Source organism: Lissotriton helveticus, chromosome 5_1, assembly GCF_964261635.1.
Source record: "Lissotriton helveticus chromosome 5_1, aLisHel1.1, whole genome shotgun sequence".
Classification (NCBI taxonomy): domain Eukaryota; kingdom Metazoa; phylum Chordata; class Amphibia; order Caudata; family Salamandridae; genus Lissotriton; species Lissotriton helveticus.
In genome coordinates this window covers 158761331-158785966 of record NC_136065.1, presented here as the reverse complement: position 1 = coordinate 158785966, position 24636 = coordinate 158761331, and positions in this window count along the sequence as shown.

Sequence of the window (24636 nt, the reverse complement as noted above, 5' to 3'; positions counted from 1 at the left end):
CCCTTAGTAATACCAAAGTGTCCTGGAGGGACAAAAATCAGGTACATATGCAAACTGGGCTTCCCCATGGCACTTTGTGTAATGTGACCCCAGATCTGCAGAGTTACCATTGAACTCGTAAATCCAAAGAGACCATTAATTCCTATTACTGGCCCCCTTGGCTTTAAGAGGCTTCACCGTCTGGCTTTAGAGAGATATTTTGAACATAAAGGCTTTGTGATTTATGAAAATACTCAAGGTTAGGAAGATGGGGTCAGGGCTGGACTGGCCGTAGCGGGCATTGGGCATTTTCCCAGGAGGCTGGAATGGTGGGGGCTAGTTTTGCAGCTTTGGGGGAATTTTTTTGTTACTGATGGCCAGTTTTGCAGCTGTACTGCAATATCGGCCCCCAGTAACAAAAGCAGCAGTGCTTTACACTTGTGCACCCCTCCCAGGCCACCCAGGGGGGTGCTGGTCCTACAAAATTGCCAGGGCTGCTTTGGGTTTCCAGTCAGGCACTGCAGGGGTTACACAAATTCATAAAGGTCACCTTACCTAGCGTGGTGATTAGCTTAACACTGGTCATTCAGGTGACTCTGCTGTGAAAATAAAGGGATATACAAGGTTTATAGAAAAGAGGGCCAATGGTTTGCACAAAATAAAAAACTTTGAAAGTGCGCATATTCTAAAAATATCAACTATATCTAAATAATAATGTTGTTGTCACCCGACCATTGCATAAATAATATTTAAGTCACTGCTCTGTACATTTTTATTTAGAATCTTTGACTAAATATTTCTCTTGCACAATAATACAGAAACATATTTGTAACTCCAAGGTCACCAAGAGTAATATATCCATAAACTTCCTTAAATTGCTGTTCTTGGAAAAGGTTCTTCAGGCTTTAAAAATAAGTAAGAATAACAACATTTTGTTAGTTATGAATATAGTGTTTCGATTCATAATTGAGAAATGTCTCTGCTCCTGATGCAGCAGATTGGGAGATGCAAGTAAAATATGTACTTTGGGCAAATTCACAATAGACTGTTTGTTTTAGAACACATTAATATGAAAATGGAAACGGAGTATATTACCGAAGGACGTGGTACTTAGGCAATTGGGTTAGGAGGAAAAATCTTAAATATGTGAAACCTGTTGAAAACGCGTATTATTTTTTAGATCAGTGAACAGGGAAAGTCATATGACACTGTCAATATATGTAAGTGCTGCTAAATTGAATCAGGCATTTTGTGACTTTAGAAACTCAGCTATAAAAGGTATATTATGCTACCAACTGAAATGTGTATTATTTTTTAAGTTGGAATGAAATTTATTTGAGGTAGGGGTGGCCTTTAAGGGTTATGACAGGTACTGGAATTGAACTATGGAATTAGAGGCTATGAGGAAAAGTGGCTTCAGAGGTCCTTTAAGAGTTCAGCATGGACTTTGAAAATGATGCTTCATAGCTCGTTCACATACAGAGCGGCAGACACATGGCCCAACCTGAGCACAGACCTGCAATGCTTAGCACTATGGGCCAGATGTACGACCCTTTTTTGCAGCCGCTAACGGGAGATCCTCCCGTTTGCAGACGCAAAAAAGGGTAATATCATGTACAAATGCTATTTTGCGAGTCACTAACTCACAAAATAGCATTTGTGTCTCACACTATTAGGAAGGGGCGTCCCTTACAAATAGTGAGTCAACATGCTATGTACTAATGTTTTTGGCCGCAAAACACTCACAGTTTACCACCTACATCTAGTAGGTGTAAACCACTAGCAAATGGGAAAGGTTCCCCAGGGAACCCCTTCTGCCTTGGTGAGTATGTGGGAAAATATTTTTTAAGAGCAGGCAGTGGTCCCAGAGACCACTGCCTGCCCTTAAAAAAAAATTAACTGAAAAGTTTCATTTTTCTTTTTTAAATGCATCCCTTTTTCCTTTAAGGAAGACCATTTTGCTGCACTGAATGTTCAAATGCAGGTGGCGGCATAACATCTTCTGCTTGGGTCTGACCCAATGATGATGTCTCGTCATAGCCTAAAAATGACTTTGCTATTGGAGGCCTTTGGAAAGTCTAATTTCGAATGTAATTCACCAATGTAATCTTCCTTGGAGGGAATAGATGACTGATTAGGCAGGTTGGAGTGTCCTGCTACCACAAAGTACTCCCTTCCCGCTCCCAACTGAAGCGATGCTGGCTAGGAAAGGCCCTTCAGAGAAGGACATTGTGTTGTGAAGTCAATCAATCTAATTATTGTTTATTTTACTTATAGTCATTAATTGTAAAAGCCCTACAAACCCACAGTTGATATGATGCAATGAAACTTCAAAAAAGTTACAGCACAACGCAAATAAAAGCTTGCCGCATAACATACAAGTGCAGTGCGTAGCTGTAAAAAGGAAGAGAGGAGTTGGCCGGCAGCTACTAAATCTAGCAATTTTCAAAATAATTTTAAGAAACCTAAATCGAGCAATTTTATAATAATGATTGAAAAACGTAATGTGCATAACCATCTGCACAGATTTTCCATCAGAGGGATATGAATAGGCCCATCCCTGGGGGAAACGTTTTTTTCCTTTAAACCTTTTATTTATGTTTTCAAAACAAATAATGATACAGCACATTAGGAAAGGAAGAGACAGGAGCACATCATAATGTATCTCCGGTGATTTAGTGGAGCAAATCAAAACAGCAATTGAATCATTCAATTTCTCCAGTCTCCTGTAAAGGGAACTGTTCAACCACAAAGCGTCCCCTATCTGCATCGAGTCTTTCACCCCATACGATCTATGTCCTCCACCCAGCCAATCCCTATCTCTTACAATACCCTCTACCAAGGTGTCTACTTCCGGATCCAAGAACACAGCACATAAATCACTTCACACAGCTACATCCTCTTCTGCTTTCTAATCCCTCAGAATAAGTGTCATATGAGCTTCCTCTGTGATCTCCCTTTCCATGACATCTCTATGTCGATGATCAAAATTAGGAACCTTCTAACCCTACCAGGTGATGGCCACACATCGTCTGGCCAAGACCGGATCCAATTGCAGAAATTTATTGGGGATTCTCTTTCGCTGCAGTCTGACAATATAACCCATGAGGCAGCAATCCCTCTATCCAATCCCTAATCTGAACCTTATCAAAAGGTGACGTTCATGCGTAGACAAGACCAACCTAAATACAGTTACATCACTGGACACGTTGGAGTTAGGCAATGTCAGATAATGCTTGTTTTTTCTGTTACTATTGTATCATATAGTAACCCCCTCCTTTCATAAAAATGCTTTCTGTAATGTATATTTTTGTTGAATTTTACCTAGTTAATTAAAGAAGGTTGCTTACATATACAAGGGTGCTTAGATATACAAGACAATAGAAGATAACTTAATGATGTCCTCTTGAGGACTTAGGCTCAGCTCTTCATGGCTAAAAAAATGGGACATGATCTGTGGAAACCCCCATAGGCGACTATAAAATTCTGCTCTCTTCAGTCTTCAGAAAAATTAGTATAGTTCCAGACACCTTCTCCATATCTCATAATTGGAACACAATTTATAATGTTTGAGAAGTTTGCAGTCTAGTCCCGCGGAAAAGTGGAATACTAACCCGTAACTTTAATATATTTAAGTCTCCCCAGCTTTCTGTGGCTGGGCCGTGTACTATGATCCTTAAACATGAGGCCCAGTTATGGAAATGCCAGGTGCCATTGCAAATGTTTTTCATATGATATGCGGTGTTGTTTAGTAACTTTTTCCTCATGTCAGGTATAAACATTTTGGGATAATTTGTGTTCCAAGCCTTCCATAAAAGAAACATGAGGATCAACATATTCCCTAAAGGCATTCAGAATCTGTGAAGTACAATTGCACTATATATCCTAACAGTCCTAGGCGTGTTTTGGTTCCTTGTTCTTAAATTCTCTTCCACTAAATCTGTGAAGACTAAAGCGCAAAGGAGCCAAAACACAACCCTGGCAACACATCCCCCCAAGCCCCCGAACAACATATTCTATGCACTCAACCCCTAGTCTTATTTGACCGTATCTTACAGATTGGAATGTAAATGCTTCGAAAATTGAATACTAAGCCAACCAAGACAATTCTGTCAAGATTTCATCATTGTTTAGGTCTATCAACTTTATCAAAGGCTATGCGAAGATCCATAAATGCAAGATAAGGGACCCCGTTGTAGCTGCTATGTACTTCCCAGTCTGTAAGACTAGATTCAACTGTCCCTAATCTTTCCCAAAGACGGTATTACATTTCTGCTAGCACAGCAATTTCCCTTCCCCATATCTATCTCTCCTACAGGTTCAATAAAGAAAATTGAAATATAAAACTGAAAATTGGTATTATTACAAGTATTGAGAATAGCGTGTAATCACAGGTGACCATAAATCAATCTGATAATAATTAGTCCACGGGGACTTCTCCTGGACCGGGTGCTTTGCCTGTTGGGCTGTTTTGGAGAACATTCTGCACCTGCAAAAGGTAGTGGGGGAGCATTGTTAAGAACACAAGTCGCCACCTGTTAGGAGATCTCAACTCTATAGATTCCTTCAAAATGTTAGACCTACCTAACTGCTGCACTAAGTGAGGCCTTACTTGGACAATCTGTGTTGAAGGATGAGCCACTTACATTTTTCCAGAAATATGACAGTACATTCTAGGCGAATATGTTTTCCAATTATTCCCAAACGTTCATCTTTATTTTCTTCTTCCACTCCCATAAGGTTTTCAGATTGAGATTTCCTGAATGCTTCGGCTTCTTTTTCCCTGGGATTTTTTTCAATGTTTTACGCAACCTATGGGTTGCTAAACAGCAGGACCTATCAAACCACTGCTTACACATTTGTGTGTTCACTTTCTTACATTTATTTGTATTGTGAAGTCATAGAAGAGGATCTGAGAGAAGGAAACTGATAGAAATGCTATGCTTTTCAATACGAATCTTTCAATTGGAAGTTTTGGCTACTTGATTTCAATTCTAGAAGGGTGGTTGATTATGAGAAATGATTTACATAAAGGTGCTGAAAGTATTCATCTACCTACTGAACTACAATAGATCATACCACTATTTCAAATCTTTGGAAATAGGGAGCTTTAATTTTATTGGAAATAGAAGAAAAACTTGGATTTAAAAAAACTGGAAAAAAACCATTTAATAGTAATGAACATGGAAGATATACTGCCTACAAGATTTTTCTGCAGCCGCGACCTGTGCAGGTAAGAGCGGTGGGGTGGTGAGGCTGGGTGTGGGGAGGGGGACTTTGACGGACAATGACGTGGGAAAATTCAATAAATAATTAATTTTTCCTCGTCATCGTCTGTTGAAATCCCCACTCAAGCCCCACCTCTCTTACCTGCACGGGTCACAGCTGGTTTTGTGTCTTACAAATTATAAGTAACTGTGGATGACACTTGTCTTGGTGTCCCTGGCTGCAGGAATAAATCAAATATGGCTCCATGGCTATGCCCCTGTGCTGTGGTGTAAGGACCATTCTTTGTCAAACACTGGCTGGTATTTTCTTGTTTTGACGCTATCCTACAGAGACTGGCTTTCAGCGTGACCTTTAATTGTTGTAAAATATATCATCCATTGGAATGATTGATGTTACCACAGATGCAACCATTTCATTATCAATCATTTAATTATTATAGAAATTGATTTTACATGCCCTGGCAAAATTATTCAACATGTTTATTCATCATTCATCACCATTTCATCTTTATTTCGGAAACGTATTGCCATAAAAGATACAAAGAAACATTGGATTAAAAACAGCTAAAAATAGAAAGATAAGAACATTATGAGACCAATTTATTAAACAGAGGCCAACCTCGTACATACACACATTGTTACTGTAATAAATTTGCAATTTAAGTATTGTCATACGTCCCCAATTAACAAGTGTCTTCTCTTGTGCCAAACTATTCCTATGGCAAAAACTATAAGCCCAGATAAATCATTTCTAAAGACCCTATATGCATGCAGACATTGGGAAAACCCTAGGTTTTTATACACCGGGACAATCCATTGCCTCCTAGCCTGCACATAAGCGTTGCAGAAGAACAGTATGTACAACTCAGTTTCCTGCTCTAGTTTGCGCCCTGGGCAGTGGCTCGGCGAGGACTCAGACCATTTACTGGTATAAGCTCGAATTGGCAAACTGCCATACCTCTATTGTAAGTACAATTTCCTAATGGTGATTGGAAATATAACATCTAAAACAGGTTCAAACCTGTAGATGTCCTTGGCCATTAGAAATGATTCCGTTAAGGTGCCCAACCCTGTACTTTGTGCGTATGCTGCAGGTTTGCTTTCATGATACAGTATGGCAAGCCGCTTCCGTGAGACCCTAGAGCATGATGACAGTGGGTCGGACCATAAGGTGGGTATTCCTATTCCCCCCGAGTTCATTTTTTATGTAATTTAACCAGGGGATTTTTCCGGCATTTGGGAGAGTAAGGACTTCCTGCAATTCTGACCTATAGTTAAATAGTTCTGGTACAGACCATAACCTACGCCAGAAGGTTAGAGGCCGTAGGCCCAGATCTTCATCAAGGGGTCTCGGTCCCAGATCAAGCCTGATTGGCAACAAAGGGGTGCTAGGAGGAAGTGATAAAAGCTGTCTGATAAATTTGTTCTCTGTTGCTACTAGGTCAAGTTTACATACGTAGCCCCAGAGTTCGCTTCCATACATAACCGCACCCTTGGCCTGTGCTCTATAGATCTCTAACGGTGGTCCAACCGGCTTGGAGGGAGATTTATTTTTACTTATGAGCCTAATGATTCCTCCTGCTGTTTGGGCCAGTTTTAATTGAGATTTCTCCTGGTGGTGCCCCCACGACATCTGTTCGTTTAGGGTGACCCCCAGGTACTCAAAGGTTCGAACCCTTTCTAGCCTGTTAGCACCAATATGCGGATTAGGGTGAGTTTTGGATGGTGGGTTGAAAACCATATATTTGGTTTTCAATGCATTGATTTCAAGGCCATGTTCTTGACAAAATGCCTCGAAACCATCGAGGACTCGCTGTATCCACATGGGCGACTTGGACAGCAGCAGGGTGTCGTCTGCGAACATAATCGCCGGCACCCTGCTGCCTGCAAGCTTGGGGGCGTCACTGTTTTCAACCCCATTCAGATGGGCAATGACCCCGTTGACATAGAGGCAGAACAGGGTCGGTGCTAGCACACAGCCCTGTCTTACCCCCCTGTCAACTGGGAATCTGTTGGATAGAGTTCCCTCCCTGCCACATCTGACCTGCGCAAAGTTATCTGTATGTAATCGGATAACTATATTTAGAAGATGTTGCGGAACCCCCAGGTTGGAAAGCACGGACCAGAGTTTCCTACGGGGTACAAGATCAAAGGCCGCTCGTAGGTCAACGAATACAGTATAGAGGCTGCCACCCTCCAACTGTACCGTTTTCCAAAATAAGAGGGCGAGACGGAAAACTTGATCTATAGTAGATACTTTATTCCTGAACCCGGATTGGTGAGGGCTCAGGACAGAGTGGTCTAGCATCCATTCTAATAGGCGACTCAAGATCAGCCTCGCGAAAATCTTTTGTGGGACGTCGATTAAACTGATGGGCCTATAATTGGCGGGAGCAGAGGGGAACCCTTCTTAAAGATGGGGACAATCTCCGCCCCCAGCCAAGTAGTAGGCACCGCCATCCCTCCAAGGATTGCATTGAATACCACCTGTAAATATGGAGCCCAAACCATTGGTTCGTGTTTAAATAAATCGCCTGGGAGTTTGTCCAACCCTGGGGCTTTTTCTGCAGAGAGTCTAGAAATAGCTGCCACAACCTCTGCCGTGGTGAATTTATCCCACTCCAGAGATGGAATAAGGGTGGGACCTACCACTAGGTCTACTTGGTCCCCGGACTGATCTACATCGGCCTGCACATACAAGGATCGAAAGTGAGCCTCCCACACACTGGGTGCAATGTTAGCCTCAACTGCTGGGGTTGGATCAGCAGAGCTGCTTTTGACAATCTGCCAGAATTTCCGGGCGTCTCTGGCTTTGAGAGCACCCATCATGTCCGTCCAGTTGTCATTGTCCCATTCGATCTTAGCGTTCAGGGTAAGATGTTTATACTCCTTCCTCTTAGCCCTAATCAATACAGTATTATCATGTTGCTTCATGGCATCCAATAGGTCGGCTTTGGCCTTCCTGCAGGTGGCGTTATACCACGAAGCACGCACCCCCTTGCCTTTCTTTACCCTCAGTACTGGCTAAGGTACCACATAACTCCAAGTGAATATCCCCCAGTTCTCTATAGCTCTCCACAGACGGGAGTTGCTGTATAAGATTTTCGACTTTTTGTAAAACTGGGACAGTCTTGGCATAGAGCCTCTGGATATCTTTGGGGTTTCCTATAATTTTAGGCCATCTAACTCTACGCCGAATGCTAGATAGGATCATACTGGGCTCCATGGCATCATCGCCCCCCTGGGTAGCAATAGTAACACCTGGCACTGCAAATTTTAAAATCAGCACATTGTGATCACTTTCATCACGGGGGGTAACCTTAAAGTCCACAACTCCGACCCAGTCACGCGTTTCCACTAATATATAGTCCAGGCGAGAGTTGTGCCCTGGTTTGTTGAAAGTCGATTTAGGAGGGATATCTCCGTTGACCCGGCCATTACAGGCCCTTAGAGAGTTTACTAGGGTCAGGCACATGATTTGGGTGGCTAATGGTGTCCAAGACTTCACTGGGGGGCCCGCCAGAGGGGGGATTCCCCATTGGTCATCCTCCTCCATGGTTGCACCATCCAGAAATGATGGCAGCGGCTCGAATTGACAGTTGAAGTCTCCCCCTACCACATACGAAGTGCCTTGCGGGATGGAACTCAGAAACAAGGCTAATTCCTCAATTGTTGAAGAAGGGTGGGGTAACACATGTCACCCCAAAACCAGTCGCAGCTGCCATCATTGCGCCTTCCGGCAAAAATTCCATCCATGTTTTTCCATTTCCAAATATTCCATGGTTTTAACCATAATATTCCACATTTTATCACATTTTCTGCATTACTCTGTCCTTTTACTTCACATTCAGGCTGTATGCTGCCATTTTCCAGATTTCAAATGCTTGAACCGTGCCCTCCGGACCTCATTTTCAAACATGATCAACGCAGTGGTTCGTCCAAATCAATGTTTATTAAAAATCCAATGCATTTCGGGCACATCATTGCCCTTCGTCAGGGAACACTATAAATCACAATAATGGAAAAAGGTAAACATCGTGTATTCACTTACGTTAATTTAATATTAAACTTACACATCATCTAATCTAAAATAGTTAAATGCTAGTACAACATAATCATTGTGCACATTTTCTTCTGCAGCATGTCGCCTCAACACTAGCAGACTCTACCTTTGTGAGCAGTGCTTATCCAGCCACATTTTATAAACAGTGCTTATCCAGCCACATTTTATCACTCGCATACAGCGCTATTGTGCATAGAAACTGCCGGCTCCCATTCCCCTCTCCATCTATACAGCGTTCTCTATTCACCCTTCGCCATCAGAAACCACGTGTTATACCCCCCTGTGTTTAAACATAACTGCCTCGGTTATTCTCTCAGCACACCTTCAGTGTTACACAAAATATTCGTGTTTTGATTGGCAAATCTCCTTACACGTACCTGCAATGGACGCTAAAACCCATCCTCCCTTGTTTCTGATCGAGTGAAGTTAACCTCCTGTTGTTACCCCTTCATTTAAAGCTCGTTCTCTATGCTACCTTACTCCTGATTGGCCCGCGCCGTTCGCTGCCTCTCGCGTTCACGTGGTGGTGCACGTCATTTTGCTTGAGACTACACTACCCAGAATACCATACTAACATACGCGCATTACTAAAACGTTCCCTAATTTTTACACTTTGTTACACAATTGCGCTTAGAACTATAATATTTGAATCGTCTTTGCACGAACAACATGTGTCATTATTAGTGTCCTTGAACATAACCTGAAAAACATTGCTTTTATAAAAACGAACCAGATCTTATTCCATGAATGTCAAGTCCTTTAAGATAATAAAACAAAAAATCAAAGAGACTATTACTTTTGTGGGTGCAATCCCAACGTTACGGGGAAATTTATGAACAATATGAATGAGGGTGAGATGCACACCTTTTACTTATTTTTAAAGTCAATATTTAGTTATCTTCTGTTTGTCCAAAGTTAATCATTTACGGCGTGCAATACTGGTTTTTGTGCCTCCCCCGGTGACACCTTTGAATCAATGAAGAAGGGTGGGGTAACACATGTCACCCCAAAACCAGTCGCAGCTGCCATCATTGCGCCTTCCGGCAAAAATTCCATCCATGTTTTTCCATTTCCAAATATTCCATGGTTTTAACCATAATATTCCACATTTTATCACATTTTCTGCATTACTCTGTCCTTTTACTTCACATTCAGGCTGTATGCTGCCATTTTCCAGATTTCAAATGCTTGAACCGTGCCCTCCGGACCTCATTTTCAAACATGATCAACGCAGTGGTTCGTCCAAAGCAATGTTTATTAAAAATCCAATGCATTTCGGGCACATCATTGCCCTTCGTCAGGGAACACTATAAATCACAATAATGGAAAAAGGTAAACATCGTGTATTCACTTACGTTAATTTAATATTAAACTTACACATCATCTAATCTAAAATAGTTAAATGCTAGTACAACATAATCATTGTGCACATTTTCTTCTGCAGCATGTCGCCTCAACACTAGCAGACTCTACCTTTGTGAGCAGTGCTTATCCAGCCACATTTTATAAACAGTGCTTATCCAGCCACATTTTATCACTCGCATACAGCGCTATTGTGCATAGAAACTGCCGGCTCCCATTCCCCTCTAATTCCTCAATTGTGCCAGAGACATTTGCTATGCCCACTGGTCTTGAATAAACATTGACCAATGCCAGTTTAACGGCATTTGGCCACTCCAGAAGTACACATTGGACATCCACAGAGTTGGTTTCGAGGGACCTCGCCTTACACCCTAAATGTGATCCTACCCAGATAAGTAGTCCGCCAGACGAGCGTCCCTTTCCCCCCCAATTTCGCCGAAATTGAGAATGTGGCAAACCCCGTACGCCAGTGGTCCTCCCTAGCCCACATGTTTATTTTAAAGGACCATACATGTAGAACTATGCTGTCCATTTTTAGACCTTATGCAACACTTCAAAACAGAGGATGTTTTTGACATTACTTGGTCTGTTTCAGTAGGAGGTATAACATGAAGGTTGAGCTTCTAAGTGAAAGCCAAAAGAGTGAGATAATGAGAAGAGGCCTTTGAAGCTTGTTAACTATGTTTTTAGAAATCGGGAGGCTTATTTACAAGCCCCTTCTGGCACCAGTGCATCACTTTTTTGATGCTCCGGTGGCGCAGAGTGCAGACCCATATCTACAAGACCACACTAGGCTACTTTGCATGGCTCTTCATGGCCTCCGAGGTATGGTTTAAGGCAATGCAGTTCAATTTCCTGTGTTGTCTTACACTGCATCAGGGGGGGCGTTCCGTGGGCATTGTGGTGGGTTTTCCCATGCAACATCCATGGGTTTTGACACAATCTCAGACTTATAAGGATCTGTAAACCTGGGAATTCATCAAACTGTAATCCTTCCCAGGAAGGGCGTAACGAAGAGCAATCTCTTTATTTCTCTCCTATTTTCCTCTGTCTGTGTGCTGCATCCTGCAGCACACATAGAATGAGGAAGTAAGCCTCCATGAATAGTTTTTGTTCAGGAAGATGTCCCTTCCTGCCCAAAAACAATCCTGCCAACAACCCAGACACCCTTGCACCATGGTGCGAGGGTGCCTGCATTGGCGCTAGGCCCCAAATTGTGCACCAGCGCAAGGGAAAATACAGGAATGTGCTGTATTGCCGTAAATATGGTGCATTCCTGCCCTTTCATTTTGACGCAGGGCAGCGCAGCAAGAAGACCTACAGCGCTGCCCTACGCCAAAAACCTTTAAATAAGCCCCATACTGTATTGCACTAATGAAAAATTAACTCTAGCTAGCATAACAGCTGTGTTGTTTCTGACATTTGCAACCAATTCACTGAACAAATTAATGTCTCAGTAAAATAATGTTTGAGTGTATTTTCAGGCGAATACAACATCCTTCCCAAGAATATTAAACTGTTTTTTCAGCACAATTGTACATGTTCAAGGTTTTATTTATCTGTTTTAGCAGAATCACTCAAACTGTAGCAACTTTTGTTAAACTACAGATGATGTCTGTAAGAAGCTCTATGTTGTAGAATTATGAGAAACTTTCAAAATGTATTTTCTTGCAACAATTTCACTCTGCATAATTCTGATGAGTTCATTCTGTGGGAACCGTGTACGACTCTATTGAATGTGTGAAATCCCTTCTTGAGAAACCTATGAGAGTAGGCTCTTTCTTTGAAGTGTGGCGAAGTCTTTTCTAACTGACCTTGGGAGGTGAATCCATGCCAGATTGCTCTTCCATTATGTACTCTGTGTTTGTCCGACCTGAACTTTACTGAGTTCTTTGACTGCTTCTGTACTCTAACTGAGCTTTGTACTCTGGTTTACTGATTAATTGATCTGACTATATTACTTGATTTTCCTCTGACTTACTATCTGAAAATAAACCTTGAAGGTCGAACTCTTCCCTATGTTCCATTCTTGTGGGACCAAATGGGTTCTATGTGTCTAAATTGAAATTGTCATTTAGAGTGCTTTGGAGAGAAATCAGTCCATTAAGGGGCACCAAAATCCAATAATGGATTAACACCGCTCCCTGTCCATCAGTGGCGCAAGTGAACGAGAGAGCGCGCGACCTCAAGCTTGCATTTTCTAGACCGCAAAAGCATGCAAGACCAGGACACATGGAAGGCAGTTTGTAAGCTGGAATTGTGCACCCTGTCTTTCCCTCCAGTACTTTTTGCAAATTTTGTCCTATTCGTGTAGAACAAAACTGAATATTTTCTTCCTTGTTTGCCATTTTGCCAAATTATTAGGGTAGTGGAAGTGACGTCACATGGCATTTGAACCACTGGAGACAACGCAATTCTGACACTTATGACATCAAAAGAAGGGCATCAGGCCTTTCTGCTCCTAAGGTTGCTATAGCCTCAGCTGCAGATTCCTATGAAAGGGGGGCGCTACAAGACTATGGGAACCATTGGGATCGCAACTGTGGCCTCCAGTGACCCTGCACGGCTTCTTCATTTCACACCTGAGCTAACAGTGTAACATTAACCCCTTGCCCGCGGCCGGAAATCCGCTCCTGTGCTGGACATTCCGATTGCGGGCGTGGTCATGACGGCTCCCGGCCGTCATCAGCACAGGAGCACTGTAATGCATGACAGACGGGAGCCGTCGTCAACATGCAAGGGGTTAAAATAAATACAGTATGGCAAAGTAATTGTCTTTACTTGTATATAGTGACTTCAATATGTTATAACCTAGCCATTCACGTATAGATTATTTCCAAACCTCATGCACCTCACCTAACACCTCCCTCAAGCAGTGGTGTATCGCATGATGATGCCCCCCCCCCCCCGCACAGTATGTTGGGGGACGCCCGAGACTCCAGAAATTCACAGATAAACAGTTACGGCTGCTACTGAATGGAGGTGATGGTGTGGGACGGAGGGGCTGAAAAAAAATAGGACTTACCTGGGTACCGCTGCCTCTCCACTGCCCTCTTCTCTTCGGACTCCTGGAAGCAGGAACCACGCAGGCTCCCCTAAGCCAATCCAGATGCTGCTGTCATCAGTGTGACAGCAGCATCATGATTGGTCTGAGCGCCGTTGCTTGGAGCTCAGTTGGGGGTGGGAGCCTGTGCATGTTCTCCACACACAGGCCCGGATTGGCAGTTGTGGGCACCGGGCAATCCCCCAATGTGCCGCACAGGTGGGGGCCGGTTTTGGGCCCCTGGGGGCCGTTTTTGTTACAGGGCCGTTTTTGCAGCATAGCTGCAAAATCGGCAGAAAACCGGCCCCGGCAAAGAGCTCGGTCGCACCCCCAACCAGGGAGAGGGGGGAGCGGCCCAGCACTTTGCCAGGGCCGGTTTTGGTTCCCAGTCCGGCCCTGTCCACACAGCTGTGAAAATACAGCCAGGAGGAGAACATGCTAAGTGCGCATGACTGTTTGGCCTGTCCAAAACTGCCAGCCAAACAGGGATGCACCCTTAGAGAGTGCCCACCACTCCTCCCTCTTCTCTGGCCAGCCCACCCCTGCACCTAAGCCAGTACGGAAAAATAAAATGATAATAACATTGTGTTATTATAATTTTATTTTTCCTTTTTGAACTGTTCTGAGAGCAGTGGGGCGATGCTCCTCCGCTTTAGCGGAGGAGCTGCTGCTGCAGATACATAGACTTTTGGTAGAGTGGGGCCCCCCTGAACAGTGGGGCGGGCTGTGAACGGTGGAAGCCTCAATGCACCACTGGGGCTGTAGCAGTTTGCATTACTCTAGAACCAACATTCGACTTAACACTGAGATCTGAAAAGGGATCCCAAGATTCAGGTGCATATTGGAGTGCTTAGTGACCCAGTCACGGAAATGAAGCGCTATATAGATACCACAATCCAACAGAATTGTGCTTTTTCGTCTTGGGCTGCTTCAGCATGGGGATGGAAGAGCAATCGCTTGACTCATGCACTAATCAGACGTCTGCATGTTATTCCAGTTTATTTTTAGGCTCTCTCCTGGTTGCTAGGACCTGTTGCCATTGGTAGTGCAGGTACGCAGGAGCGCCACAATTCACCCTAATGAAACATCTGCTGCTGGACTAAATGGGAATATTATTTAGCCTTTCTCTTTTTTCTGTACAGCATGGGGGTAGTGGGAGGGGGGCCATCGGGCACAGCTCTCATTACCTGCCTAAGTGCAAAGTATTTCAGGCAAATCCACAGAGCTTGGATCCAGGCGACAGCCTTGCAATTCAACTATCCAATGCCACGTTTAACTCAGCGGTCCAAGCCCCTGTATTAGGTGTTAGCAGATGTTTGGAAACCTAGCATTATATTTGTTTCTCTTAGTATTTTTATTTTATTTTATTTTGCGAGTTTTATATAGCGGAAACTAAACCCAAAGGCATCAGAGCGCTTGACAGAGTTTCACATTAACATTTGTAAGAAACACAAAATATAATAATGCAGTTTAAGAGTGTCAGGAGCTGGAGGCAGTGGAAGCCAGAGGCACCACTCAGCTTCCTCTTCCCTCAACAAATTGAATGTAGTATCACGACTGCCTCTATCTACCAGCAAAGATCCCGGCGCATAGTCACCTCTGTTAACTTAAAAGGCATATATTCAGTTCAAAGCTATTGATTTTATACCTGGTCCAAAGACCTGACAACATGCTCTAACATTCAGACTTTGGTCCAGTACATCATTAAGGATCGTTTTCATTACACAACTGTATTTCTCGTATCAGCACAATGCCTACTATTGAGTGAATTTAAGGTTTTCTTTCATTTTATGGGTGATTGATGCCATTTACCAGCCAAAACTCACAGACGCACCAAACAAGCCAAATAGTACATACCAGAATTCATGTTGGTTGCAAACAACTGGAAAGAAGATGGTGAACCAGCAAGAACGATGCCGACCGCATCGCCTTAAATTCAATTGTCAGCAACTACCACCTCCAGATCGAATCCGCAAAAAAGGAGGCCCTGACATTCCATATCGAAACCAGTACCAACCAAACCAAGGAACTCTTCATCATAGTCAGAGAGTTCACATGCCCAGCAGCCACAAAAAATGCGATTACCCCTCACAGGAACTCTGTGACTCCCTCACCGACCACTTCCACTGCAAGATACCAACCATCTACAAAAACTCTGATTCCCAACCATCAAACCTCCTCTGCCACTCTTCTACCACCACCATCTGCCACTCGATCATCACATGGAAACAGCTCAACACAGAAACAACTACCACCCTGATGAATTCCATCCACTCAGGAACACCCCACGACCCATTCCCCCATCGACTCTTCAACCTCGGAAGTAAAGAGATTAGCCACAGTTCACCACCATCCTCAATACCTCAATACAAACAGCCTCTTTTCCCAACTCATGGAAATACATCGAGGTCAGACCCCTCCTCTAGAAACCGTCGTCAGACCCCTGAGAGCTCCAGAACTACCATCCCATCTTTTCCCTTCCATAACCCACCCCAATCAGGCTTTGGAGCCTACCATAGCAATGAGACAGCCCTGATCGCAGCAACATACATGCCCTATTGACAGAGGAGACACAGCCGTCCTCACCCTCCTGGATCTCTCTGCAGCTTTTGACACCGTCTCCCATCGCACATTCATAGGTCGACTACGATAGATGGGAATCACAGATGGTGTGCTCCGATGGATGGCATTCTTCCTCACCTCGCAAACCAAACACACTATCTGCAGAGTACCCGAAGGCTCATCCCTCACCCCCACCCTCTTCAACATCTACATGACACCACTCGCAGACATTGTCAGATCAAACAACATGAGTATCCTCTCCGACGACACTCAACTCGTCCTCTCTCTCTCATCAAACCCCACCCTGACGAAGACCAACTTCCACAACTGTATGAAGATTGTCGTATGATGGATGAAAGACAAGTGCCTGAAACCGACAAAACGGAGGTCCTGACCTTCAGCAGACAAATTACCTCTGGTAGGACTCATGGTGGCCAGTGGAGCTTGGACCTTTGCCCACACTGAAAGACCTCGTCCACAACGGCATCATATTGGGCAGTGAACTCTCCATGAAATGTCAGGTCGATGCCATCTCCACAGCCTGTTTCCACACTATCCGCAAAATTCTCAACTGGCTTCCTATCAGCACAGGCCCTCGTCACCAGCTGGCTCGACTAGGGCAATGCACTCTATGCAAGCACATCCATCAAATTCATGCAAAGACTCCAGACAATCCAGAATCCAGCAGCCAGAATGATCCTCAACCTGCCCATAAGGACACACATCACCAAGCACTTGAAGGACCTCCACTGGCTCCCAGTCCAGAGGAGATACCAGTTTAAACTCCTGACCCACACCTACAAAGCCTTCCACAACCAAGGACCAGACTACATGAACCACTGCCTGACCTTCCACCAACCCACCAGAAACCTCTGCTCTGCACACCACGCCCTCGCTCAGACACCACGTATCCGCCACAGCCACTCTGGAGGATGATCCTTCTCCCACCTCGCCACCAAAGCCTGAAACTCCCTCCCCCTCCACCTCTGTATTTCAGCTTTGTTGAACCACTTCAGGAAGGGACTCAAGACATGGCTCTTCAACTGGCACCTGCATCTCAATGCCTGGATACCCCTTGAGGTGATTAGCCGCGCTATATGAATACTGCTTGATTGATTGATTTATATTTGACAATTTGAAATTTAATACAGAGGAAAGTGGTTCGATATGACACCTATCTCCTATTAATTTAATCTACCACAAAGAAACTGGAGTACATATATGGAAAGGTGTCCTTAAGAGCACAACAAGCAATAACTAATAATAATCAATAACCACTGAATTAACTTCTGTCCTTGGTATTCAGAGTAGAGTGCTACCTGCCATAAAATGCCTGAATGCCTCAGCAGGCGTAGTAAGTGCTCCATAAATACAATTAAAATACAATACAAATAACAAGTCTAAGCAATATTAGTTAAGTTAGTTGTCTTGGTAACACAAAAACTAGATTTAAGGATTGAAAAAGGAAGAAAAGAGTAGTGTGAGAGGAGATGATATCCATCAATACAGTACACTTAAATTATTATTGCTGGTGTTTTGTGTTCTACTTGCTTTAATTACTTGAGTTATCCCAGAAAAAGAAATAGGAGAAGCATATGAATAATTATGAAGTAAAAAAGAGAATTGAAATAAAATCCAACTAAAAGTCCCAGAAGACTGAGAGGCAACTATTGCGCACTGGGACAGCAAATGTACAAAACCACGTTCAACAATATGACTGTTAACCGAGGTTAACTTAACCTATAAAAAAATGTACTCACATTGATAAATAATATCTCCGTGTTACTGGGTCAATGAATAATATATTGATGGTCGTGCCCCCAACAGGCAATCAGGATGACAGACCTTTATATCTAAATGTAGATGCCAAAATCAATGTCGATGTGGTCTTTTACGCCACCTACATGAGTTTATAGCAACAGCCCTGATGTATACTAATCTTGTCTGTATCATTCATAACACCCCTGTATATTTGAATGGTTAAGACTTGCTCGTATAAAGAGACTAGGAAGAAGGAAAATGACATTTTGAAGAACATATTTTAAATAAAAAATGAAGTACTTTGTAACTTTCATTGAATCCCTAGCGGTAGGAACAGGAGATCCCCGGTGGTATGAGCGGTTAGCCTTCACATGTTGTGTTTATTTTTCATGACTGGTGAGTGAGGAAGTGTTTTGGATAAAATATTTAAAATAGGATTAGTTCTCTTTGAATAATTGAGTGTGAAAAGGGATTAGCAAAGGAAATCCCCTATCATGTGAGGGCCATTTGTAATATGGATGCTAAAAATGCACCCCCAAAATGGGGGTTATATTTCCATTCCCAACTTATGTGACATTTCCACCAGGTCGGAGAGGCATACTGAAGTTGCTGACATTGGGCATTTTCCCATTGAGGTGGCTCTAGCCCCTCTGGCAAGAGCCACCTCTTAGGAGGAAAAGCCCTGCCTCTGAGTAAGGGAACTCTAAATCATGTGGACCATCATCAACTGGTAGGAGAAAGGTGTTTCTTCTGTAAAATCAGTGACTAAACCCAAAATGACCTTTAACATTCCAGGGTGTCCTTCAAAACGTATTGAATCTACGTGGATATGATGCAACTGGACTGTCTTTGACCATTTCAGCAAAGTCAAATCAAGGTGGTCCTGCTGTGCTTGGACATTGCTTTATACTTGTACTCCGCAAATCACCTGCTGGAGTCAATTGAAGGTTAGAAGGCAAATAGAAGACCATTGGCAGCAGCTATTCTTTGTGAAAATATTTCCCTCTTGGAGAATAGGAGATGCCGGAGGATCCTTACCATACTTTGAAGACAAGTGAGGTGAAGATACTGAGGGAGGGTGGAAAAAGTGACAAAATGGAGTCATTAGAATTGTATGGTCAATCAGTATGAGAAGAAATCATATCCATCCACCTTATAAGAGTTAACCACGGCCTGTAGAGAACTCTTGGACATCGAGGGGAGTGAACAGACCTTTGGCAACTTTTCCTAACCCAATTCTCATGCTCCTTCTTGGGAAAGGAATGAAGAGAAGAGTAGTGAGAAGGTTTCCTCATAGATTTTTCTGTCAAAGTTCAGGAGCAAAGTAAGGAAGAGGCAGAAAGTAGTCTGAATTAATTATTCACCTAGGTCATGGAGAGGGTGGAACACAGCAATGCCTGATCTCTTCAAAAGGTAAAATATTCTGAAATTATATAATCATATGAGAAAAAAAAAATAACCTGACCCATTCAAACTTCCATACAAGATTCTCTTATAGGTTAATAAAAATACAGATCATTTTCATAGGGGCAAAAACCAACAAAGTAATCATGGCTGAGGCTCCCTTTCCCTTCTTTGTGTGGGGGGGGGGGGGGTTTGACCTTGTCAGAACCTGTTCAGAGGGCCATGGGCAAGCAGTAGCTTCTGGGTCCAACCATGGAGATTGAGGCCTATTATTCCTGATATCCCGGGGCCTGGCATACAATGGATCCTAAGCAACTGGGCCAAGTAACCCTTCAGCACTATAATCAGCCGTACACTGGGTCAAGCAGTCCAAAGTTTCTCATGAGAGATAGAAAAAGTTGGATGAACAACACAGGCTCAGCATAACTCAAAATACGTTGAACAGCAGCAATAAATGATTCTGCAGTCTAATACTTGCTTTTATGACAAAAACATTTATATTCAAACACAAAGTAAAATATGGCATTCACAAATAATACACACAGTCCCCTGAGGTCAGGGCGCTAGTATTTTATAGGCTAGTTTGTGAGTCCCACTTGTTCCTGCCAGCGGCAGTGATTATTCCCCATTCACTACAGGCAGCATTCAGGTTAAGGCCCACTAGTAATCCAAGCTCCAGGAGTCCCAAAGTGCTGTGTGGCAGGCAAATTCCATAGTCCCAGTCTGGCCAGTAAAACAGCCTAACCAACACTGGCGGGATCTGAATAATAGGCGTATCCGACCATATCCCGTTTACGGGAATTGACGCTGCAGCAGCTGTCTCCGGTAAGTTCTTCACACATGGCCTGGAAGGGGCAGTGGATGGGTGTCCTCGAAATCCCAACATGCCATCTTGCAAAGTCAGCGGCCGAGGGGATCTTTAATACTCCACTTATGCTGGGATGCTCTGATGAGGTTTCCTAGGATCCTCCCCACAGGTGAGGGAGGTGCAAAGCTCCTGGTGCTGATCCTCATTCGGGGCTTGGACCTGCTCTGGTCACTACTGTGGCCTCCGCCTCATGACTACCTTCTCAACCAGACCAAGTTTCTTGTCTTGACCTGGCGTCCACCTCTGGCATACGGGGCCTTCACTCTGTGCACAGGCTATGGCCTGATTGGCACCGAAGTAAACTTCACAGTGGCCCCACCTGGCATACAGGGTCGCCAGCTTCTCTCTGCACACAGACTACATCCCTGTTGACACAGCAGTAACCTTCACTGAGGCCCCAACGGGCATATAGGGTCACGTGCTTCACTCTGCACACAGGCTACAGTCTGATCTGAACACCAGTAATCATCGCAGCAGCCCCACATGCCATACAGGGTAACCGACTTCACTCTGCACATGGGCTACGATCCCATCGGCACAGTACACCTGGCATACAGAATCACTGAGTCCACTCCTGCACACAGGCAATGACCCAATTGGTACAGCAAAGTTTATGGCTTACTTCATGGCTGCTCTCCTCTGGCATACGGGAGATCGCCGACTTTTCCCTGCAGCCATCTCCTGACACCTCGCTACAGAGATCCAATTGCCAGGATCCCCCACTGGACCTGGCTTCTTCGGATGCTCTCCTCTTTCTCACAGGGCAAAGATATTGGCAAGCCAGTAGGCACTGGTGCTCCAGTGGCAGGTGGCCTTGCATCCCCTGGATAATATCCCCTGGGAGACTGGCAAGTCTTGGCCATCAGTTCTTGTCCCAGGACACAATTTGGGGGGCCTTGAGCTCCCCTTCTTTTAGTCCATTTACAGACACCAAATGTGATTCAGAGTCTGTCTTTGAAGTTAATGTTGGGCGTCTGCTTCTTTTTGAAGTGCCCTCTCCACTGTCTTCCATTACTCAGGCAACAGTCTGTCACATCAGGAGCAACTCCAAATCTGATAGCCCCACAACACAGGCAATAGGAATGACCAATGGTTCACACCTAGATGTTAGCCACAATGATACGTGTATCAATGGGTTACCCCAGGGCCTCAGCCCCACTCTTTATGATACTCTTATCAGCCCCAGTTCCTTCCTGAGATGTGCCCTGGCCCCTTCCTAATGGGGGAATGACTAATCAGTGTGAATGTCTGTATCAGTCTGTCAGTTGGTGTGTAAGTGGCTGCATGGGTTGGTGAGTAGCTACATGAGTGTCTATCTGGGTTAATGATTGGTTGTCCGAGTACCTGTATGGGTGCCTGAGTGTCTGTGTGGGTGGGTGGGAGTATGTATGACTCCCTGCATGGATATGTGAGTGGGTATTTCACTGTGTGCATGGGTTTATGAGTGCATCTGCGAGGGGCTGTATGGGTGAGTGAGTGTGCATATGTCTGTGTTGGTGAGTGAATGGATATTTCAGTGGTATATGTGTGAGTACCTGCATATGTGAAAGACAGTACATGTGAGTGTTGGAGTGATTATATGTGAGAGTGAGTGATTGTGAGAGTGGCTGTATGGATGAGTGTGTGCTTGTGTCAGTGATTGTAGAAGAGAGTAAGTATGTGTTACTATCTTTATGAATAAGTGACGTGGTATGTGTAAAACTGCATAGGTGAGTAAATGGCAGTGTGATTGATTCTTTGGGTGACTGACTAGGTGAGTGAGTAACTCTATGGGTGAGTGGCGGTGTGTGAGTGTATGTATGGGTGTATGAGTGCAGATATCAGTGGCTGTATTGATGAGTGACTGCATGTATGAGTAACTGTATGGGTGAGTGAGTGGATGTGTGTGTGTGTGTGTAGACCTTCGAATCAGTATGGGGGTATGTACTAACTGGTATTGGTGAGTTTATGGATTAAAAAATGGTAGTCTGTATTTTAGAGTGGGTGTATGAAAGTTTATATTAGAGTATGAGGAGGTGCATCAGATATTAAGTGGAAGATGTCATCAGTGATGTTATTTGACATGTCATAAGTGATGTAATATGTGACATCATCAGCAGTGCATTGCAGGGGCGCAGGTTATTTTGTACGAGTGAAATGTCAGCCTAACTATAACGTCACTGAAACCTGTGTTTTTTTCAGGGGATATCCACGGTTTTTTAAATGCTAACTCCTAACTATAACGTCCCTGAAACCTGTGATTTTGTCATTGAATTTCTAAGGTTTTTTAAAGGTTAATACTTACTAAGACATTCCTGAAACCTGTAGTTTTTTGTGAATTGCTAAGGCTTTTTAAATGCTAATTGCTAACTATGCCTACATAGGTAGGACATGTACAGAAAGAGAAAGAAAGGCCAGAAAGAAGCAAGAGAAGTGCAGAAAGAGGCAAGAGAGTTGCAGAAACAGGCAAAAGAGGTACAGAAAGAGGGAACAGGGGTGCAGACAGAGTCAAGAGAGGTGCAGAAATAGGGCAGTGGGATGCACAAAGAGGCAAGAGGGGTGCAGAACTTTGCAAGAGAGGTCAGAAAGAAGCAACAGCAGTGCAGAAAGAACCAACAGAGGTGCAGAAAGAGGCAACAGGGGTGCAGAAAGAGGCAAGAGAAGCACAGAAAAAAGCAACAGAGGTGAAGAAAGAGGCAAGAGGGATACAGAAAGAGGCAGGAGAGGTGCAGAAAGAGGCAAGAGAGGTGCAGAAAGAGGGAATCAGGGTGCAGAAAGAGGCAAGAGGGGTGTTGAACGAAGCAAGAGAGGTGCAGAACCAAGCAACAGAAGTACAGAAACAAGCAACAGAGGTGCCGAAATAGGCAAGAGGGGCACAGAAATAGGCAAGAGAAGTCTGGAAAGAAGCAACAGAGGTGCAGAAAGAGGCAAGAGAAAGGCAGAAAGAGGCAAGGGAGTTGCAGAAACAGGCAAAATAAGTGCATAAAGAGAGAACAGGGGTACAGGCAGAGGCAAGAGAGGTGCAGAAAGAGGGAAGAGGGGTGCATAAAGAGGCAAAAGGTGTATATACGTTTGCAAGAGAGATGTAGAAAGAGTCAGTAGAGGTGCACAAAGACCCAACAGAGGTGCAGAAAGAAGCAGGCGGGGTGCAGAAAGAGGCAAGAGAAGGGCAGTAAGAAACAAATGAGGTACAGAAAGAGGCAAGAGGGGTGCAGACAGCTGCACAAGAGGTGCAGAAAGAGAAGAGGGAAGAGGGGTGCAGGAACAGGCAAGAGGCTACAGAAATTTGCAAGAGAGGTACAGAAAGAAGCAAGAACAGTGCAGAAAGTACAAACAGGTGCAGAAATAGGGAAGAAAGTTGCAGAAACTGGCAAAAGAGGTGCATAAAGAGGGAAGAGGGGAAAAGAAAGAGGCAAGAAGAGTGTAGAGATTTGCAAGAGAGATGCAGAAAGAGGCAGGAGAGGTGCACAAAGAACCAATAGAGGTGCAGAAAGAAGCAGAAGGGGTGCAACAAGAGGCAAGAGAAGAGCAGAAAGAAGCAACTGAGGAGCAGTAGGAGGCAAGAAACTGCAGAAAGAGGCAAGAGAGTTGCATAAACAGTCAAGAGATGTACAGAAAGGGGTAACAGGTGTGCAGAAAGAGGCAAGAGAGCTGCAGAAAGAGGGAAAAGGGGTGCAGGAAGAGGGGTACAGAATGATGCAACAGAGGTACAGAAAGAGGCAAGAAAGGTACAGAAAGAGACAAGACTGGTGCAGAAAGAGGCAAGTGAAGTGCTGAAAGAAGCAACAGAGATACTGAAAGAGGCAAGGGAAGTACAGAAAGAAGGAACAGAAATGCAGAAAGAGGCAAGAGAAGTGCAGAAAGAAGCAACAAAATGCAGAAAAGCAAGAGAACTGCAGAAAGAAGTTAGAGAGGAGCAGAAGGAAGCAAGAGAAGTGCAGAAAAAAGCAACAAAGGTGGAGAAAGTGGCAAGAGAAGTGAAAAAGAGGCAACAGGGATACAGAAAGAGGCAAGAGAAGTACAGAAAGAGGCAAGAAAGGTACAGAAAGTAGGAAGAGGAGTGCAGACAGAGGCAAGAGAGGTGCAGAAAGAGGCATGAGAAGTGCAGAAAGAGGGAGGAGAAGTACAGAAAGATGCAAGAGAGGAGCAGAAAGAAGCAAGAGAGGTGCAGAAAGAGGCAAGAGGGGTGCGAAAAGAAGCTAGGGAGGTGCAGAAACAAGCAACATAAGTGCAAAAGCAAGCAACTGAGGTATAGAAAGAGACAAGAGGGGTGCAGAAAGAGGCAAGAGACGTGCAGAAAGAAGCAACAGAGGTCCGGAAAGAGGCAAGAGAAGGGCAGAAAGAGGCAAGAAAGTTGCAGAAACAGGCAAGAGAGGGGCATACAGAG